This window comes from Triticum urartu, chromosome 3, assembly GCF_003073215.2.
Source record: "Triticum urartu cultivar G1812 chromosome 3, Tu2.1, whole genome shotgun sequence".
NCBI lineage: Eukaryota > Viridiplantae > Streptophyta > Magnoliopsida > Poales > Poaceae > Triticum > Triticum urartu.
Genome location: NC_053024.1, coordinates 546,004,426 through 546,026,137, shown reverse-complemented (window position 1 = coordinate 546,026,137; position 21,712 = coordinate 546,004,426). Strand labels below are relative to the sequence as shown.

General features: G+C 45.4%; 1 pseudogene; it reads right to left on the bottom strand.

Annotated features, from left to right (window-relative positions):
* Window positions 1–19,421: 19,421 nt before the first annotated feature.
* LOC125544914 lies at window positions 19,422–21,467 on the bottom strand (annotated as a pseudogene).
* Window positions 21,468–21,712: the final 245 nt, after the last annotated feature.

Sequence of the window (21,712 nt, the reverse complement as noted above, 5' to 3'; positions counted from 1 at the left end):
GGGTAAGACAGATTTACACGTGCAAACACTTAGGTTGACTTGACGAGCCTAGCATGTGTATAGACATGGCCTCGGAACACAGAAGACCGAAAGGTCGAGCATGAGTCGTATAGAAGATACGATCAACATGAAGATGTTCACCGACGTTGACTAGTCCGTCTCACGTGATGATCAGACACGGTCTAGTTAACTCGGATCATGTAATACTTAGATGACTAGAGGGATGTCTAATCTAAGTGGGAGTTCATTAATATGATTAAGATGAACTTAATTATCATGAACTTAGTCTAAAAATCTTTGCAATATGTCTTGTAGATCAAATGGCCAACGTAGTCCTCAACTTCAACGCGTTCCTAGAGAAAACCAAGCTGAAAGACGATGGCGGCAACTATACGGACTGGGTCCGGAACCTGAGGATCATCCTCATAGCTGCCAAGAAAGATTATTTCCTGCAAGCACCGCTAGGTGAAGCTCCCGTCCCACAGAACCAAGACGTTATGAACGCTTGGCAGACACGTGTTGACGACTACTCCCTCGTTCAGTGCGGCATGCTTTACAGCTTAGAGCCGGGGCTCCAAAAACGTTTTGAGAGACATGGAGCATACGAGATGTTCGAAGAGCTGGAAATGGTTTTTCAAGCTCATGCCCGGATCGAGAGATATGAAGTCTCCGATAAGTTCTTCAGCTGTAAGATGGAGGAAAATAGTTCTGTCAGTGAGCACATACTCACTATGTCTGGGTTACATAACCGCTTGTCTCAGCTGGGAGTTAATCTCCCGGATGATGCGGTCATTGACAGAATCCTCCAGTCGCTTCCACCAAGCTACAAGAGCTTTGTGATGAACTTCAACATGTAGGGGATGCAAAAGACCATTCCTGAGTTGTTCTCAATGCTGAAATTAGCGGAGGTAGAAGTCAAGAAGGAACATCAAGTGTTGATGGTCAATAAAACCACTAAGTTCAAGAAAGGCAAGGGTAAAAAGAACTTCAAGAAGGACGGCAAGGAGGTTGCCGCGCCCGGCAAGCAAGCTGCCGGGAAGAAGCCAAAGAATGGACCCAAGCCCGAGACTGAGTGCTTTTATTGCAAGGGAAGCGGTCACTGGAAGCGGAACTGCCCTAAATACTTAGCAGACAAGAAGGCCGGCAAAACAAAAGGTATATTTGATATACATGTAATTGATGTGTACCTTACCAGTACTCGTAGTGACTCCTGGGTATTTGATACCGGTGCCGTTGCTCATATTTGTAACTCACAGCAGGAGCTGCGGAATAACGGAGACTGGCGAAGGACGAGGTGACGATGCGCGTCGGGAATGGTTCCAAGGTCGATGTGATCGCCGTCGGCACGCTGCCTCTACATTTACCTACGGGATTAGTTTTAAACCTCAATAATTGTTATTTAGTGCCAGCTTTGAGCATGAACATTGTATCGGGATCTCGTTTAATTCGAGATGGCTACTCATTTAAATCTGAGAATAATGGTTGTTCCATTTATATGAGAGATATGTTTTATGGTCATGCTCCTATGGTAAATGGTTTATTCTTAATGAATCTCGAGCGTATTGCTACACATATTCATAGTGTGAGTACCAAAAGATGTAAGGTTGATAATGATAGTCCCACATACTTGTGGCACTGCCGCCTTGGTCACATAGGTGTCAAACGCATGAAGAAGCTCCATGCAGATGGACTTTTAGAGTCTCTTGATTATGAATCATTTGACACGTGCGAACCATGCCTCATGGGTAAAATGACCAAGACTCCATTCTCAGGAACAATGGAGCGAGCAACCAACTTATTGGAAATCATACATACTGATGTGTGCGGTCCAATGAGTGTTGAGGCTCGCGGTGGCTATCGTTATGTTCTCACCCTCACTGATGACTTGAGTAGATATGGGTATGTCTACTTAATGAAACACAAGTCTGAAACCTTTGAAAAGTTCAAGGAATTTCAGAGTGAGGTTGAGAATCAACGTGACAGGAAGATCAAGTTCCTATGATCAGATCGAGGAGGAGAATACTTGAGTCACGAGTTTGGCACACACTTAAGAAAATGTGGAATAGTTTCACAACTCACGCCGCCTGGAACACCTCAGCGTAACGGTGTGTCCGAACGTCATAATCGCACTCTATTGGATATGGTGCGGTCTATGATGTCTCTTACTGATTTACCGCTATATTTTTGGGGCTATGCTTTAGAGACTGCCGCATTCACTTTAAATAGGGCTCCGTCGAAATCCGTTGAGACGACACCGTATGAATTATGGTTTGGGAAGAAACCTAAGCTGTCGTTTCTAAAAGTTTGGGGATGCGATGCTTATGTCAAGAAACTTCAACCTGAAAAGCTTGAACCCAAGTCGGAAAAATGCGTCTTCATAGGATACCCAAAAGAAACTATTGGGTACACCTTCTACCTCAGATCCGAAGGCAAGATCTTTGTTGCCAAGAATGGGTCCTTTCTAGAAAAAGAGTTTCTCTCGAAAGAAGTAAGTGGGAGGAAAGTAGAGCTTGATGAAGTATTACCTCTTGAACCGGAAAATGGCGCAACTCAAGAAAATGTTCCTGGGGTGCCTGCACCGACTAGAGAGGAAGTTAATGATAATGATCAAGATACTTCTGATCAAGCTCCTACTGAAATTCGAAGGTCCACAAGGACACGTTCCGCACCAGAGTGGTACGGCAACCCTATCTTGGAAATCATGTTGTTAGACAACGGTGAACCTTCGAACTATGAAGAAGCGATGGCGGGCCCGGATTCCGAAAAATGGCTAGAAGCCATGAAATCCGAGATAGGATCCATGTATGAAAACGAAGTATGGACTTTGACTGACTTGCCCGTTGAACGGTGAGCCATAGAAAATAAATGGATCTTTAAGAAGAAGACAGACGCGGATGGTAATGTGACCATCTATAAAGCTCGGCTTGTCGCTAAGGGTTATCGACAAGTTCAAGGGGTTGACTACGATGAGACTTTCTCACCAGTAGCGAAGCTAAAGTCCGTCCGAATCATGTTAGCAATTGCTGCATTCTACGATTATGAGATATGGCAAATGGACGTCAAAACGGCATTCCTTAATGGTTTCCTTAAGGAAGAATTGTATATGATGCAGCCGGAAGGTTTTGTCGATCCTAAGAATGCTGACAAGGTATGCAAGCTCCAACGCTCGATTTATGGGCTGGTGCAAGCATCTCGGAGTTGGAACATTCGCTTTGATGAGATGATCAAAGCGTTTGGGTTTACGCAGACTTATGGAGAAGCCTGCGTTACAAGAAAGTGAGTGGGAGCTCTGTAGCATTTCTCATATTATATGTAGATGACATACTTTTGATGGGAAATGATATAGAACTCTTGGACAGCATTAAGGCCTACTTGAATAAAAGTTTTTCAATGAAGGACCTTGGAGAAGCTGCTTATATATTAGGCATCAAAATCTATAGAGATAGATCGAGACGCCTCATAGGTCTTTCACAAAGCACATACCTTGATAAGATATTGAAGAAGTTCAATATGGATCAATCTAAGAAGGGGTTCTTGCCTGTGTTACAAGGTTATGAAATTGAGCTCAGCTCAATGTCCGACCACGGCAGAAGATATAGAAGAGATGAGCGTCATCCCCTATGCATCAGCCATAGGTTCTATTATGTATGCCATGCTGTGTACCAGACCTGATGTAAACCTTGCCGTAAGTTTGGTAGGAAGGTACCAAAGTAATCCCGGCAAGGAACACTGGACAGCGGTCAAGAATATCCTGAAGTACCTGAAAAGGACTAAGGAAATGTTTCTCGTTTATGGAGGTGATGAAGAGCTCGTCGTAAAGGGTTACATCGACGCTAGCTTCGACACAGATCTGGATGACTCTAAGTCACAGACCGGATACGTGTATATTTTGAATGGTGGGGCAGTAAGCTGGTGCAGTTGCAAGCAGAGCGTCGTGGCGGGATCTACATGTGAAGCGGAGTACATGGCAGCCTCGGAGGCAGCACATGAAGCAATATGGGTGAAGGAGTTCATCACCGACCTAGGCGTCATACCCAATGCGTCGGGGCCGATCAAGCTCTTCTGTGACAACACTGGAGCTATTGCTCTTGCCAAGGAGCCCAGGTTTCACAAGAAGACAAGGCACATCAAGCGTCGCTTCAACTCCATTTGTGAAAATGTTCAAGATGGAGACATAGAGATTTGTAAAGTGCACATGGACCTGAATGTAGCAGATCCGTTGACTAAACCTCTCCCTAGGGCAAAACATGATCAACACCAGAATTCCATGGGTGTTCGATTCATCACGATGTAACTAGATTATTGACTCTAGTGCAAGTGGGAGACTGTTGGAAATATGCCCTAGAGGCAATAATAAAAGCATTATTATTATATTTCCTTGTTCATGATAATTGTCTTTATTCATGCTATAATTATGTTATCTGGAAATCGTAATACATGTGTGAATAACAGACACCAACTTGTCCCTAGTAAGCCTCTAGTTGACTAGCTCGTTGATCAACAGATAGTCATGGTTTCCTGACTATGGACATTGGATGTCATTGATAACGAGATCACATCATTAGGAGAATGATGAGATGGACAAGACCCAATCCTAAACATAGCACAAGATCGTATAGTTCGTTTGCTAGAGTTTTCCAATGTCAAGTATCTTTTCCTTAGACCATGAGATCGTGTAACTCCCGGATACCGTAGGAGTGCTTTGGGTATACCAAACGTCACAACGTAACTGGGTGACTATAAAGGTATACTACGGGTATCTCCGAAAGTGTCTGTTGGGTTGACATGGATCAAGACTGGGATTTGTCACTCCGTATGACGGAGAGGTATCGCTGGGCCCACTCGGTAATGCATCATCATAATGAGCTCAAAGTGACCAAGTGTCTGGTCACGGGATCATGCATTACGGTATGAGTAAAGTGACTTGCCGGTAACGAGATTGAACGAGGTATTGGGATACCGACGATCGAATCTCGGGCAAGTAACATATCGATTGACAAAGGGAATTGAATACGGGGTTGATTGAATCCTCGACATCATGGTTCATCCGATGAGATCATCGTGGAGCATGTGGGAGCCAACATGGGTATCCAGATCCCGCTGTTGGTTATTGACCGGAGAGTCATCTCGGTCATGTCTGCTTGTCTCCCGAACCCGTAGGGTCTACACACTTAAGGTTCGGTGACGCTAGGGTTGTGAAGATATGTATATGCAGTAACCCGAATGTTGTTCGGAGTCCCGGATGAGATCCCGGACGTCACGAGGAGTTCCGGAATGGTCCGGAGGTAAAGAATTATATATAGGAAGTGCTGTTTCGGCCATCGGGACAAGTTTCGGGGTCACCGGTATTGTACCGGGACCACCGGAAGGGTCCCGGGGGTCCACCGGGTGGGGCCACCTATCCCGGAGGGCCCCATGGGCTGAAGTGGGAGGGAACCCAGCCCATAGTGGGCTGGGGCGCCACCCCCTAGGGCCCATGCGGCTAGGGTTGAGGGGAAACCCTAAGGGGGCGCCCCCTTGCTTGGGGGGCAAGCCCCCCACCCTAGGCCGCCGCCCCCCTAGTAGATTCCATCTACTAGGGCCGGCGCCCCCCCTAGCACCCCTATATATAGTGGGGGAGAGGAGGGACTTCATACCCCAGCCCCTGGCGCCTCCCTCTCTCCCCGTTACGTCTCCCTCTCGTAGTATAGGCGAAGCCCTGCTACTGTGACGCCCTGCATCCACCACCACGCCGTCGTGCTGTTGGATCTTCGTCAACCTCTCCTTCCCCCTTGCTGGATCAAGAAGGAGGAGACGTCTCCCGTCCCGTACGTGTGTTGAACGCGGAGGTGCCGTCCGTTCGGCGCTTGGTCATCGGTGATTTGGATCACGTCGTGTACGATTACATCATCACCGTTCTTTGAACGCTTCCGCACGCGATCTACAAAGGTATGTAGATGCATCCGATGACTCGTTGCTAGATGAACTCCTAGATGGATCTTGGTGAAACGAGTAGGAAATTTTTTGTTTTCTACAACGTTCCCCAACAAAATGAACAGTAAGAAAAATGATTATGATGTTAGAGTGCTACTAGAACTGGTAGAATGACTCAGGAACCTTTGTATCCTGAAGGCCACCCTGAGAGAATCGAGCAAGATTCTCAGAGAAATAATATTGATGTTCCTAGTTCTTCTAAAAAGAAGAAAAAGAAAAATGATAGAACCGTGCAAACTTCTAGTGAACCTATTGCCGAACCACCTGATAATCCAAATGATATATCTATGTCTGATGCTGAAACACAATCTGGTAATGAACATGAACCTAATAAAAATATTAATGCTGGTGTTCATGATGATGCTCAACCTAGTAATGACAATGATGTAGAAATCAAACCTACTATTGATCTTGATAACCCACAATCAAAGAATCAACGTTATGGTAAAAGAGACTTTGTTGCTAGGAAACATGGTAAAGAAAGGGAACCTTGGGTTCAGAAACCCATGCCTTTTCCTCCAAAACCATCCAAGAAAAAGGATGATGAGGATTTTGAGCGCTTTGCTAAAATGATTAGGCCTATCTTTTTGCGTATGCGATTAACTGATGTGCTCATAACAAATCCTTATGCTAAATATATGAAGGATATTATTACTAATAAAAGAAAGATACCAGAAGCTGAGATTTCCAGCATGCTTGCTAATTATACTTTTAAGGGTGGAATACCAAAGAAACTTGGAGATCCCAAAGTACCTACTATACCTTGCTCCATTAAAAGAAATTATATTAAAACTGCTTTATGTGATCTTGGAGCCGGTGTTAGTGTTATGCCTCTCTCTTTATATCGTAGACTTGACTTAAATAAGTTGACACCTACCGAAATATCTTTGCAAATGACTGATAAATCAACTGCTATACCTGTCGGTATTTGTGAGGATGTGCCTGTTGTAGTTGCAAACGTTACTATTTTAATGGACTTTGTTATTCTTGATATTCCCGAGGATGATAGTATGTCTATTATTCTTGGAAGACCTTTTCTTAATACTGCAGGGGCTGTTATTGATTGCAACAAAGGCAATGTCACTTTTCATGTTAATGGTAATGAGCATACGGTACACTTTCTGAGGAAACCACCTCAAGTTCATAGTATCAACTCCATTGGAAAAATTCCATCGATTATAATTGGAGGTTTTGAATTTCCTCTTCCTACTGTCAAGAAGAAATATGATATACTTATTATAGGGGATGTGCATAGTTGAGGTAACTTAGCGTTATTCGAAATTTCTCCGATTTCATGATTATCAGAATGAGTTTGTTAACAAGACTTGATCAACCTTGTTAGTGGATTCTTTTTGATGAGCATGAGATGGATGAAACTAGAAGCACAAACTTCTGTACCCTCTTTATATTTTCTGTTATTTATATTAAATAAAGTAAAAATAGTATTTTTCTGTCTGTTATCTGATTATCCGTGCAATATAAAAATAACCCGAAAATAAAAGTCCTCAGAATGACATGCCAATTTAATATGATTTTTTCAGGAATATTTGAGGATTTACTATGCAAAAATCACCGCGGGAGGAGCTGCCACCTGGCCACGAGGGTGGTGGGCGCCCCCTGCCTCGTGGGCCCACGATGGCCCTCCTCCACTTATCCCAGCACCCATCTTCTTCCTCTGTCTCACACAAACCCGGAAAACCAACTCAAGCACGAGTTCCAGCCACTTTTGCTGTGATTTTCGATCTCCTTGCTCAAAGCACCTCTTGCAAAACTGCTTGGGGAGATTGTTCCTTGGTATGTGACTCCTCCATTAATCCAATTAGTTTTTGTTCTAGTGCTTTATTCATTGCAAATTTATGCTGCATAGGTGACCATGTTCTTGAGCTTGCATGTCAAATTTATATGGTTCCAAGTAGTTCTAATGCTTGATATAGGCTCTAGGCACTTGTAGAAGTAGTTGCTATCAGTTTTATTGAGTTTGGTTACTTTTATTTTGAACTTACTAAAAAATTCAGATTATTTCAGAAAATGATGAGGAGATTATTGAGGGGCTCATCGAGCCAAAGCTCGAAGGAAAAGGCACCCAAGCCTAAGTATAATTTGCCACGCACCGCGGAGATTCGGGCGTGTGAATGGCCTTCTGAAGATTTCTTGAGAGCAGCCGATATCTATGAAGATTTTCATGAATTGGCTCACAATGCTGGCCTCACCGCTTTCCTCCACGACCAATGCGATCAGTATCTCTTACTCACAAATACCTTTGTGCAAAACTTTTATTTTCATCCTAGGAACTCACCACCTACGGTGGAATTTCATTTATATGATGAGCCTAAGGAGATGTCACTTTTTGATTTCTGTCATATTTGTTTAGTCCCTTTTGAGGGCAAGATAGAAGAACCACACCACGATGATGTGGAGGGATTTATTAACAATATCACTGTAGGAGAAACCAGGAAGGTTTCCAATGCACGAATCACTAGCATACATTTTCCTGTTTTACGTTACTTTGCATTATTTGCTAGTCGTTGTTTAATTGGACGCGGAAACAGTGGAAACCTTAGTATCCCTGATTTAATTATTCTACTCCAAGGTTTATACAGTGATAACACTTTTAGTATGGGCGGTATTATTGCTAGACGGTTAAATATGAACCGTACTAAGGGCCCCATCTTTGGAGGCATTTATGCCACATGCCTAGCCGCGCATTTTAACATACCTATTAGGCATGCTGAGAAGGAAGAAAAGGTGCTGCCCCGTGTTTATCTAGATCACAGAAGTATGGTAGCACATGATTTTATTATTAAGAATAGGGCAGGGGAGCTTAAATATCAATTGTTCTTTAATAAACATCATCCTGAGACTATTACCTTGCCCGCTCCTTCTTTGTTTGATTTGACTGCAGGCACGTAGCTTGTTCCGTTGACGGCTATTCACGACTACCGAAACCCTGCACCAACCGAGGAGCCAGAATAGGAATCACAAAATGAGCCCCCACGACAATCTGTTTATTCTTGGGATCCAGAGGTGACTGTCAGCCAGTGGCACTCAGAGTCTTCTTCTTCATCACAATATGATCCCAACTATCCTTCCCCATCACAGTACGACCCCAACAACTATTATTATGGATATCCGCCAGGCCAGCCGTGGCCATAGACCAACTTAGGCCAAAAGCCTAAGCTTGGGGGAGTACGTATTTCTCACTGACATTACATTCATGTTCACACACACTCATTGCTAGATGTCAGTGCTCATACTTTTTCATTGTAATATCCATGCTAGTTTATTTTCTTTTTCCTGCTTTCTTCTTGTGTGATTGTTAAACCTTAAGAAAAACCAAAAAAAATTAGTAGTAGTTTATTTTTCTGCTGTAGTAGTAATAATCAAAAAGAAAACCCAAAAATATTTCCCGCTCTTCTTTTGCTTGTTGGGAGCTTTCCTGTGTAAATAGTTTCTTTTCTTTTCTTTGGGGTCAGTAGGAGAAGACCATAATTAAATTGTTGAAGTGGCTCTTTTATGCATTATTGTTGAATTAACCCAAGAGCCCATATTGCCTTGTCTTCTCCTGTTTATTGAATGCTCGCAGATTCCAACTTAGGCCAATGCACATGCACTCTTATTATTATTCACACCGTTCGGTCGTGCAAGTGAAAGGCAATTATGATGATATATGATAAACTGACTGAGAGGAGAAAAGCTGGTATGAACTCGACCTCTTTTGTTTTTGTAAATATAATGAGTCCCGCGTTCTTGATTCGGCTTATTATGAATAAACATGTCTGCAATGACAATTAGAGATCAGAGTTGCTTGTGCCATGCTTGATTAGCTATGAGTTATAATGATTTACCTTGTGTGCCAACATGCTATTATAATGGTTATGATGTGGTATGATGGGGTGGTATCCTCCTTTGAATGATTTAAGTGACTTCACTTGGCACATGTTCACGCATGTAGTTGAAACGAATCAACATAGCCTTCACGATATTTATGTTCATGGTGGATTATATCCTACTCATGCTTGCATCCAATGTTTATTAATTTTAATGCATGTACATGGCTGTTGTCGCTCTCTAGTTGGTCGCTTCCCAGTCTTTTGCTAGCCTTCACCTGTACTAAGTGGGAATACTGCTTGTGCATCCAATCCCTTAAACCCCAAAGTTATTCCAGATGAGTCCACTATACCTTCCTATATGCGGTATCTACCTGCCGTTCCAAGTAAATTTGTATGTGCCAAACTCTAAACCTTCAAATAAACATTCTGTTTTGTATGCTCGAATAGCTCATGTATCAACAAAGGCTGTCCTTATCTTCCGTGTTAGGCGGGTTATTCTCAAGAGGAGTGGACTCCACTCCTCACTCACGAGAAAATGGCTGGTCACCGGGATGCCCAGTCCCATGCTTTATGCAAACTAAATCAAAATTAATAGCAAACAAAACTCCCCCTGGGACCTGATGTATGTTGGAGGCACTCGTTGTTTCGAGCAAGCCATGGATTGATGTTTGTTGGTGGAGGGGGAGTATAAACTTTACCATTTTGTTTGGGAACCGCCTATAATGTGTTTAGCATGGAAGATATCGCCATCTCTTAGTTGCTACGTTGACAATGAAAGTATACCGCTCAAAATACAATTTATCTCTATTTCAAAACCGAGCTCTGGCACCTCTACAAATCCCTGCTTCCATCTGCGAAGGGCCTATCCATTTACTTTTTTGTTGAGTCATCACCCTCTTATTAAAAAGCACTAGCTGGAGAGCACAGCCGTCATTTGCATTCATCACTATTAATTTATGTTGGGTGTGACTATGATTGGATCTCTTTTACCATGAATTACAATGTCTAGTCAGTACTTGATCTTTAAAGGTGCTCTGCATTTATGTTTTGCGGTCTCAGAAAGGGCTAGTGAAATACCATCTTGTTATATCATATTATGATTGTTTTAAGAAAGTGTTGTCATCCGAGATTTATTATTATGACTTGCTAGTTGATTATGCTATTGATACGAGTAATGATGAGGCCTGAGAATTATTGCAAGTGTGGTTAGTTATGATCTATGCTGAAAACTTGAATGCTGGCTTGACATAGTTACAACAACAAGAGCAAACAGAGTTTGTAAAAGTTTTTCTTCCTTCTTTCAGTTTGTCAACTGAATTGCTTGAGGACAAGTAAGGGTTTAAGATTGGGGGAGTTGATACGTCTCCGTCGTATCTACTTTTCCAAACACTTTTGCCCTTGTTTTGGACTCTAATTTGTATGATTTGAATGGAACTAACCCGGACTGACGCTGTTTTCAGCAGAATTACCATGGTGTTGTTTTATGTGCAGAAAACAAATATTCTCGGAATGACCTGAAACTCCACGGGAGGTCTTAGAAAAAATAATAAAAAATCCTTGCCAAATATGAAGACCAGGGGGCCCACACCCTTTCCACGAGGGTGGGGGGCGCCCCCCCTAGGGTGCGCCCCCTACCTCGTGGGCCCCCTGGAGATCCTCCGACGCCAACTCCAGCTCTATATATTGAGTTTCGATGAGAAAAAAAATCAGAGAGAAGAAATCATCGCATTTTACGATACGGAGCCGCCGCCAAGCCCTAAAACCTCTCGGGAGGGCTGATCTGGAGTCCGTTCGGGGCTCCGGAGAGGGGGATTCGTCGCCGTCGTCATCATCAACCATCCTCCATCACCAATTTCATGATGCTCACCGCTGTGCGTGAGTAATTCCATCGTAGGCTTGCTGGACGGTGATGGGTTGGATGAGATTTATCATGTAATCGAGTTAGTTTTGTTAGGGTTTGATCTCTAGTATCCACTATGTTCTGAGATTGATGTTGCTATGACTTTGCTATGCTTAATGCTTGTCACTAGGGCCCGAGTGCCATGATTTCAGATCTGAACCTATTATGTTTCCATGGATATATGTGAGTTCTAGATCCTACCTTGCAAGTCTATAGTCACCTACTATGTGTTATGATCCGGCAACCCCGAAGTGACAATAATCAGGACCACTCCCGGTGATGACCATAGTTTGAGGAGTTCATGTATTCACTATGTGCTAATGCTTTGTTCTGGTTCTCTATTAAAAGGAGGCCTTAATATCCCTTAGTTTCCAATAGGACCCCGCTGCCACGGGAGGGTAGGACAAAAGATGTCATGCAAGTTCTTTTCCATAAGCACGGATGACTATATACGGAATACATGCCTACATTACATTGATGAATTGAAGCTAGTTCTGTGTCACCCTATGTTATGACTGTTACATGATGAATCGCATCCGGCATAATTATTCATCGATGATCCGGTGCCTACGAGTTTTCCATTTACTGGTTCTCGCTTATTTACTTTCCCGCTGCTACTGTTACAATCACTACAAAATACCAAAAATATTACTTTTGCTGTCTTTACTTTTGTTACCGTTACCACCACTATCATATTACTTTGCTACTGAACACTTTGCTGCAGATACTAAGTTTCCTGGTGTGGTTGAATTGACAACTCAGTTGCTAATACTTGAGAATATTCTTTGGCTCCCCTTGTGTCGAATCAATAAATTTGGGTTGAATACTCTACCCTCTAAAGCTGTTGCGATCCCTATACTTGTGGGTTATCAGCTGTTGCAGAAGGGAAGAAGAGGAAAGAGAGGGTCAAGAAGACCACTGCCAGAGTGCTTGGGAGATCCTCAATCATGAGAGACTTTGAAGAGGAAGAGGAAGAAGATGCTGCACCAGCATCTAAGGCACAGAAACTTATGGGAGATGCCATAAGGTCAGGGGCTGCTTCATCTAAGCCCAAAGAAGCTTCTAAGCCACCTGCTCCAAAACCCAAAACTGCACCAAAGAGGAGTACCAGGAACATTCCAGCTGCAGAGAAGAACAAGGCCCCAATGCCTGAAGCTGCAATGGAAGAAGAAGATGATTCTGTTGTCTTGAGGAAATTGAAGCCAAAAATTCCAGATCACAATGATGCTCATCCAGTTGCAGAGAACATGAAAGTCAGGAAGGACTCAGGTCTAAGGCTATGGAGAGAGTCTGATCCATATGCCACCAGGAGAAGGACTGCTGTGGACTACAGGTTCCATACAAAGGAACAACAGGACTTCTATGAGACCATCTTGCTTGACAAGAAGCCCATAGTGTGTGACATGAGATGGGTTGATTGGACGTTCATTGAGGAAAACAAGGATCACTTCCCTGGTGTATATGATAGTTTCAAGGCTTGTGGAGTTGATGAGTTTGTGGCTCAGAAGCTCACAAAATGGAATGATGAGCTCATCATGCAGTTCTACTCCATAGCTCACTTCTACCCAGATGGAAGTATTGTCTGGATATCTGAAGGCACTAGGTACCAGTCAACGGTTTCTGAATGGGCGAAATTGATCAATGCTCCAGAAGAGAGTGAAGATGACTTGGATGTCCATGCCAAGAAGAAGGATCACAACTCCATGGCACACATGTACAAGGAGATCCCAGATGCTGCTCTTGAGACACATAAGTTTGGATCTGTACATTACCTTCTGTCAGGATTGCCAACTATCAACTGGATCCTCAAGCACACTCTCTTGCCAAAGTCAGGAGATCACAAGATGATCAGAGGCCATGCAATAAACTTGCTTCACATATTTGATGTCACACAGAAGTTCAAAGTCATGAGCCTAATTGTGGAAACCATAAAGAGGACACCTGCAGATCAGAAGAGGAGTTGTGGGTATGCCCCATAGATCCAGGAGCTGATTAACTCCAAGATGGGCACTGGCACATATCTGCTGGACAAGGAGCACCTGCCCATCTACCCAGAATTTGAGGACAACACTGTGGTGATGGATGAAAATGAACCATGTTCTGTGCACGCTCAAGCCAAGAAGGAGAAGGCAAAGGCTGAAAAGGCTGCAAGGATGCCAACTACTGAAGAAGCATCTCAGTATCTTATGAAGAGCAAGCAAGATCAGCTTGGCTACTTGATTGCCTCCACTCTGAGGATTGAGAAGGGACTGGCCACCCTGACTCAAAACCAGGAGAGCTTGGAGAGGATCGTGGAGCAGAAGTTCTATGACTTGGATGTGAAGGTAACTGAGATCCAGTCTGTTGTGGAGCAACTTCAGGATGATATGCAGGAGAGGAAGGGCAAGAAAACCACTGATTCATTTGCCAGAGTGCCTAGAGCTCAAAGGTCTGCTGCAGTGCCTGTTCCAGACACCAGAGCCACTTCATTTGTACCAGCTACAGCTTCAGTGCCACCAGCTCCAGCACCTACTCCATCAGCTCCATCTACATCGACTGAAGCCTTCGTTCTTGGAGTTATCCGGACACCACCACCTGAAGACCAAACCCGAGAGACTATTTAGTGCTATGCATTTTCTAGGAACTTTTTGGTAACTTGTTGCCAAAGGGGGAGAAAAATGTATAGATCATAGGCTTCGAGAGAGAGTGTTGCTTTTTATTCTCTCTTGCTTTGATGGTTGAACTTTATTTGCTTTGCTTGTTTGAGATACTTTCTGTCTATGTGATACTTGGATGATCATGTGTGTTTGATCATATGCTACATTAATGCTTATTGGATGACATTATCATTTTATTTCTATATGATCATTCACTTTGCTTGGTGATGAGTGCATGTATTTAATTATTATCATTTTGAGCGCTCCACCAAGATGTATGTGACATGGAAGAGTAACCCATGAGCCTAATTCTATGTGCATTTGCAGTCCAAAGCAAATCATAAACTATGCACAAATTTAGGGGGAGGTCTTGCTTTTCACATACTTCTCAAAGCGACAATGTTTTTCACTCTTATTATCATTCGTCGAAGCTTTGATCTATATGTTGTCATCAATTACCAAAAAGGGGGAGATTGAAAGTGCAACTATCCCTAGGTGGTTTTGGTAATTCCTAACAACATATAGCTCATTGAGCTAATGCTATTCCAAGATTAATATTTCAGGAAAAGCTCAATGAATGGCATGGCATGGATGAGGAAAGTGGACCCCTCAAAATACTAAGGACAAAAAGATTGGCTCAAGCTCAAAGCTCAAGACTCTACATTTTATATTAGTGATCCAAGATCACATTGAGTCTATAGGAAAAGCCAATACTATCAAGGAGTGATGAGGTGTTGCTTGATGAGGTTCTTGCTTCACAGTGCTTAGTGATATGCTCCAAAACCCTCAACTACCTTCCCACATCCACATATGACCTAAACCAAAAGTCAAACTCGGCCCCACCGATTCTTTTTATCCGGCGCCACTGAGTTCAGATGTCATAGCCACTGCCACAACCCCTAGGCAAATTGGTCTCACCGATAGGGATCTCGGCCACACCGAGATGAGGTTTTAATCTCTATGTTTTCCTTCGTAACGTTTCGGTCCTACCGAGATGAGCGATCGGTCCCACCAAGATTGCAGTGTAAACTCTCTGTTTTCCTTTTGTAACATTTTGGTCCCACCGAAATGAGCGATCGGTCCCACCGAGTTTACCTGACCAACTCTCTGGTTAGCTTATTACCAAAATCGGTCCCACCGAGTTTGTGTAGTCGGTCACACCGAGATTACGTTATGCCCTAACCCTAACCATATCGGTCCTACCGAGTTGCATCTCAGTCCCACCGAAAATCCTAACGGTCACTAGGTTTGCTAAATCGGTCCGACCGAGTTTCTCAATTCGGTCTCACCGAGATTGGTAAATTGTGTGTAACGGTTAGTTTTTCTGTGGAGGCTATATATACCCCTCCACCCACTCTTCATTCGCGGAGAGAGCCATCAGAACATACCTACACTTCCAATACACATTTTCTGAGAGAGAACCACCTACTCATGTGTTGAGGCCAAGATATTCCATTCTCACCATATGAATCTTGATCTCTAGCCTTCCCAAGTTACTTTCCACTCAAATCTTCTTTCCACCAAATTCATATCCTGTGAGAGAGAGTTGAGTGTTGGGGAGACTATCATTTGAAGCACAAGAGCAAGGAGTTCATCATCAACACACCATTTGTTACTTCTTGGAGAGTGGTGTCTCCTAGATTGGCTAGGTGTCACTTGGGAGCCTCCAACAAAGATTGTGGAGTTGAACCAAGGAGTTTGTAATGGCAAGGAGATCGCCTACTTCGTGAAGATCTACCGCTAGTGAGGCAAGTCCTTCGCGGGCGATGGCCATGATGGGATAGACAAGGTTGCTTCTTCGTGGACCCTTCGTGGTGGAGCCCTCCGTGGACTCGCGCAACCGTTACCCTTCGTGGGTTGAAGTTTCCATCAACGTGGATGTACGATAGCACCACCTATCGGAACCACGACAAAAACATCCGTGTCTCCAATTGCGTTTGAATTCTCCAAACCCTTCCCTTTACATTCTTGCAAGTTGCATGCTTTACTTTCCGCTGCTCATAGACTCTTTGCATGCTTACTTGAATTGTGTTAAGATTGCTTGACTTGTGCTAAGATAGCTAAAATCTGCCAAAGACTAAAATTGGGAAAATGATAGATTTTTAATTGGTCAAGTAGTCTAATCATCCCCCTCTAGACATACTTTCGATCCTACACTCTGCCATCGACGCCACCACGACGCCCGACAACGTCGTCCTTCTGCGTGAGTCCATCCTCCCACAGCGAACTCCGAATCTGTACTGCGCCACGCCGTCAAGATCCGTTGCCATCAGTGGGTAGGATGAATCACCGCTCCACCAAAGAATCCGTTTTCCGGTCCCTCGATCACGTGTGTACCTCCAAGAATGATGCCCCCAAGGGAGGAACGACACCAGAGCGTCGTCATCATCTGATCATCTGATTTAGGGTCCCCCCGGAGGTAGCTGAGAGTGGCCTTGAGCTTCTCCACGGCGATGCCTTGAAGAAGCGAACGACGCAGATAGCGCCACCACCGCCGGCCTTAGCAGACGCCGAAGGCAATTTTTCACCCAAATCAGTTCAAAGGGATCCAACTCTCGTGCACGGGCTGCCGTCACCACCAGCACCACCAGGCAGAACCATGGAGCACCGACAGATCAGCGAACCGCCGGCACCACCGCATCCAGATCGCCGGCCACGCCGGGCTGCCGCCATCCCCCGCGCCATCCGGGTCAGAGACGGAGTCGCCGACCGTGCATAGGAGCCACTGCCGCCTGCACACGTCGGAGCGCCGCCGAGAGCCCAGCGCCCACCACCGCTTGCCGAGGGCCGCCGCCGCACGCCCCGAGCGGACTCCCACGCACACCAAGGGAAACCACGAGCGTGAGCCCCACCGTCGCCCCCAAGCCCATGCCAGCACGCGCCGCCAACAACCGCCGCGATCCGCCCGCGCCAGATCCAGCGAGTCGTGGGAGAAGAGATCCCGCCGCCGCCGACGCCGACCGGGCTTTGCCCGGCGGCGGCGAGGAGGAGAGGTCGGGGGAGGGACGAGGACGAGGCGGCGCTAGGGTTCCCCCCGGTCGCCGCGCAGGCGACACAGGAGGAGTCGGGCTCACACAAACATATGAAATAGGTCATGCATTTTATAACCTACAAAAATGAGCACTAGTATGGTTCAAATAGGTTATACAATGCATTCTTCTTCTCTTTTTTTTTGCGTGTAATACAATGCATTGTTCTATAACCTACAAAAAATGAAACCATGCATTGTGTAATCTGTTACAACAGACAACAGAACACTGGTTGCAGAGCGATCTTGCAATTCGTTAACATAATGCAATTGAAAAAAAATGCGACGAAATTCAATTTTGGATGAAATATTTACTTAATGTTCACGCAAGAAGAACACCAGAGATGGAGTAATCATGGGATCGAATATGCATGGCATGAATTGCAGGAATGTACAGTTGCTTCATGCAAGCAGACCATGAGTACTTACTAGCTAGCTAGGACACACCTTCAATGTTTGGAGAGCTTGAGTAATCCATGCATGGGATTGACAGAATTCAGAATATATCATGCAATTATAGTAGTTGAAAAAATTTCACTGCACAAGCAGAGCTGCAGAGATTGCAGGAGTTGAGCAAGACATGACATGCATTGGGAGAACAATAGTCACTTTGCGCAAGCAAATCTCCGATACTAGCTACAACAAAAATTAATCAGGAATAGTACAACACACTGGACAGAGAAACATCAATCTAATGGGTTGATCAGAAATTACCGACAAATAACATCAGGATAAAACATTCACTTCGTGGGCCAAATAAGACGTAGCAGTCCAACTTTCGAAAGTGTCCTGCTCCCAAGCTCAAATGAGCTCGGTGAACTGTAAAATCGAAACAAAAATAAAAAATCTTTCTTTTTTGTGAAAAACATTGACAAAAGTTTCAGGTGCTTGCAAAAATTCGTCATGGAATCACATTCTTGTAAGGCGTGACAAAAGAAAAATTCAGTGCTCCAAAATGCTTTTGAAAGTAGCACTTTCAGAGTATTGATTTTATTCTTTTGGGCGCGCCCTCTAGGAATGTGATTCCATGACGAATTTTTGCAAGCACTTGAAACTGCATCCAAAAGGCTGAGAAACTCTGCATCCCCCAAGTTTCCAGCTCTGTCCGGCTTGCTAGCCCAAGTATACTCAGGGACTGTGATCTCAGTTCTGTTAATTCCGCACAGCTGGCAGAGAAGTCTCCATTTTTTTTCTTGAAAAACAAAGATGCATATTCCTCTGAAAAGACATCAAGAGCGAAACACAGAACGCACTTGTACCCGGAAGAAATAATGGTAGTCGCATCACCAGTATGAGGCATGTTCCATGAATAGTTAATTTCTTTAAGATTTGGGTGAGAGTTTACTAATCGCAAATGATACACTCAGCTTAATACTAGCTAGAAGGTGCAATCTCAAAGGTAAAAGAAAAGAAGCAGCACGTCCTTCATCGAAATACAGAAGAAAATATAAGATCATACTGAATACCAAGCGAATAATAAGATCACACTCAAACATAAGAACAAGACAAGATCCTTATCCGTTATATGGTGACAATTGACTGATAAGGTTAGTTTCAAACGAATATATAGTTTAGAAAATACTAAGACGCGTGAGCCACATGCCAAAATTAGTATCAGAATACTTACTGGACCTATATTCTTTAATCGAATGTAGTCAAGCAAAACACACAATCCAATGTGGGATAAGAAACTCCCTTTATACCACCAATTGCCTGGGGTCAGGATATATATGCTATTCACTCATGCTGAATCAAAGAATAGTCCAACACAGACAGAGAGCAATTCATGGTATCTCTAATCAGTGACATACACATCAGGATGTGCCATTCACCGGCCACATGCAAGCATTTCAAATATTCACTGCAACTTTATACAAGCACGAGACTGAGCAATCATGGTATGGTATTGCCAGCTGCAAGAAAATGGGCAAGACATAACATGCATTTTGAGGAAACTTCCAAATTCAGCTAAGCAGATCAAGAATAGTACTATCCGCAACACCTTCGATCAAGAGTAGCTGAAGGAATTCAACAGCAATTCATGGGGCTGGTGAGAAATGTCAGGTAATTCAGGTTAACTCATTCATCCCGCTTGAAGCATGCAGTTCGAAGCTTTAAACACAAATTCGATCCCAATCTTCTTCAACAGAACAAAATGAAAAAGGTTAAGTGCGCGGAAGACGAATCAAGTTGACCTTACTCCTGTAACCTTTGACAAAGACTTAGAAACGACCACTAGGAGATTAGTGATAAAGGAGGCAGAACAGAACCACTAAGCCACCAGATACAGACAGTGAGATGTTACCGCAGAAATGGCTTCGAACGAAGGGACTCCTACTCTTCGAAGGCCCATGGACTCTCTTTACGCAGTTCCTCCTCCTCCTCCTCGGTGAAGTCGGTGGCAATGCCGAACATCTTGCGCGTCTGCTCCACGCTCTTGCCCTTGATCATGTCGGCGACCTTCTGGCAGGCAGCGTCGAGGAGTCCCTTGATGTGGAGGAAGTTGACGGCCATGATGAGGTCGTAGAGGGCGTCCTGGCTGAGGCCGTCGACAAGCTTGCGGTCCCACTCCTTCAGCGCCTCACCGGATGCCTCGGAGTTGCAGCTGCTGCTGCCCTCAGCGACGCCGTGGTTGGCGTCGGGATTGGCGGTGGCGGCGGAGGCGGCGTGCTCATTGCAGTATTCGATCACCGTGACGAGGGCCCTGGCGTCCACATTGGGTAGCTGGATGATGCCTTTGGCGCAGCCCTGGTCGATCATGTCGGCGAGGAGCACGGACAGCCGGGCTGCAGCCTCCGACACCTTGAACAGCATCCCATCCGAGCTCTTTAAGGTGATGATTTTTCCGCTGGCCCTGAAGAAAAATGTGTCGTTTTCGCCAGCAACCTGCTCTGTCTCCTCTGCCATCGCTCCCTTCTCCTCCGGCCGTTGACCAACGGTTCTCCCCCTTCTTGCCCCCTCCGCTGCCGCCGTCCCCTTCTCAGAAAAGGGAGTAAGTCCAGAGAACCATGTGCACATGTCTTCCTCCTCTATCTGGTGCATCTGCTCGGGGGTCTTGCAATTGACCATGTCCACGACGGCGACCTTCTGGCAGGCAGCGTCGAGGAGCCCCTTGATGTGGAGGAACTTAGCGGCGATGATGACGTCGCAGAGGGCGTCCTGGCTGAGGCCGTCGACGAGCTTGCGGTCCCACTCCATCAGCGCCTCCTCGGATGCCTCGGAGTTGCAGCTGCTGCTGCCCTCATCGACGCGGCTGTTGGAAGAGGCGGCGTCGGCGTGCTTGTTGCAGTATTCGATCACCGTGTCGAGGGCCCTGGCGTCCACGTTGGGTAGCTGGATGATGCCTCCGGCGCAGCCCTGGTCGATCATGTCGGCGAGGGGCACGGACAGCCGTGCCGCCTCCTCCGACACCGTGAACAGCATCCCATCCGAGCTCTCCAAGGTGATGACAGCACTGGCCATGAAGAAAAAGATCTCTTTTTTGCCGGCCACCTCTTCCATCGCTCCCTTCTCCTCCGGCCGTTGTCCCTTCGTTCTGCTAAAACGTTGTCGCTCCCTTCTCCTCCGGCCGTTGTCCCTTCGTTCTGCTAAAACGTTGTCGCTCCCTTCTCCTCCGGCCGTTGTCCCTTCGTTCTGCTAAAACGTTGTCGCTCCCTTCTTTCCCTCTCCGCCGCCGCCGCCCCATTCTCAGATCATGCAATTTCAGAGAACCATGTGAACATCCCTTCCATCTCCCCTGCTTCGGCCTTCTTCTTGTGCCCCCTCTTTGCCGATGCCGGTCGATTTTCTCCCTTTTGCTCCGCCTTGGCTCTCTCCTCCTCCTCCCCCTCTTCCTCATTCCCGGCTGTCGCTCCCTTCTCTTCCTTCTCCGCCGTTGACCCCTTCTCCTTGTCCGCGGCCGCGTCCCCTTTCTCCTCCTCCGTCCGACCCGTCTTCCCCATCGCCCTGTCTGCGGTCGCCGGTCCCTTCTCTCCCACCGCCGCTCCCGCTCCCGCCCCCATCTCCTCCGCCGCCTCCGCCGCCATTGCTCTCGATGTGGGTTAGGTGGGGAACTGCCGGAAATGGCCGAGAGTGCGATGCGCTTGTGGACCGAACAGGTGCGATGAATCCATTTCTTCTGCCGCTATGGGCCTACTTCTGGGCCGAACTGAAACAAGCTGGAGTTTTGAGCTGCTGGATTTAGTGGGCCCATTTGTAATATTATGCTTGAGCCCGTCTTTTTTTTAGTGGTGATTCATGAAGGAGATATAGCAACACTAATTTTTTTTTTCATCAACAGGCCACACGCAAAAGGAAGAAGAATGGAATTGAAAGGTTTCAGACCCCATCTGGGTCGTATTGTGAG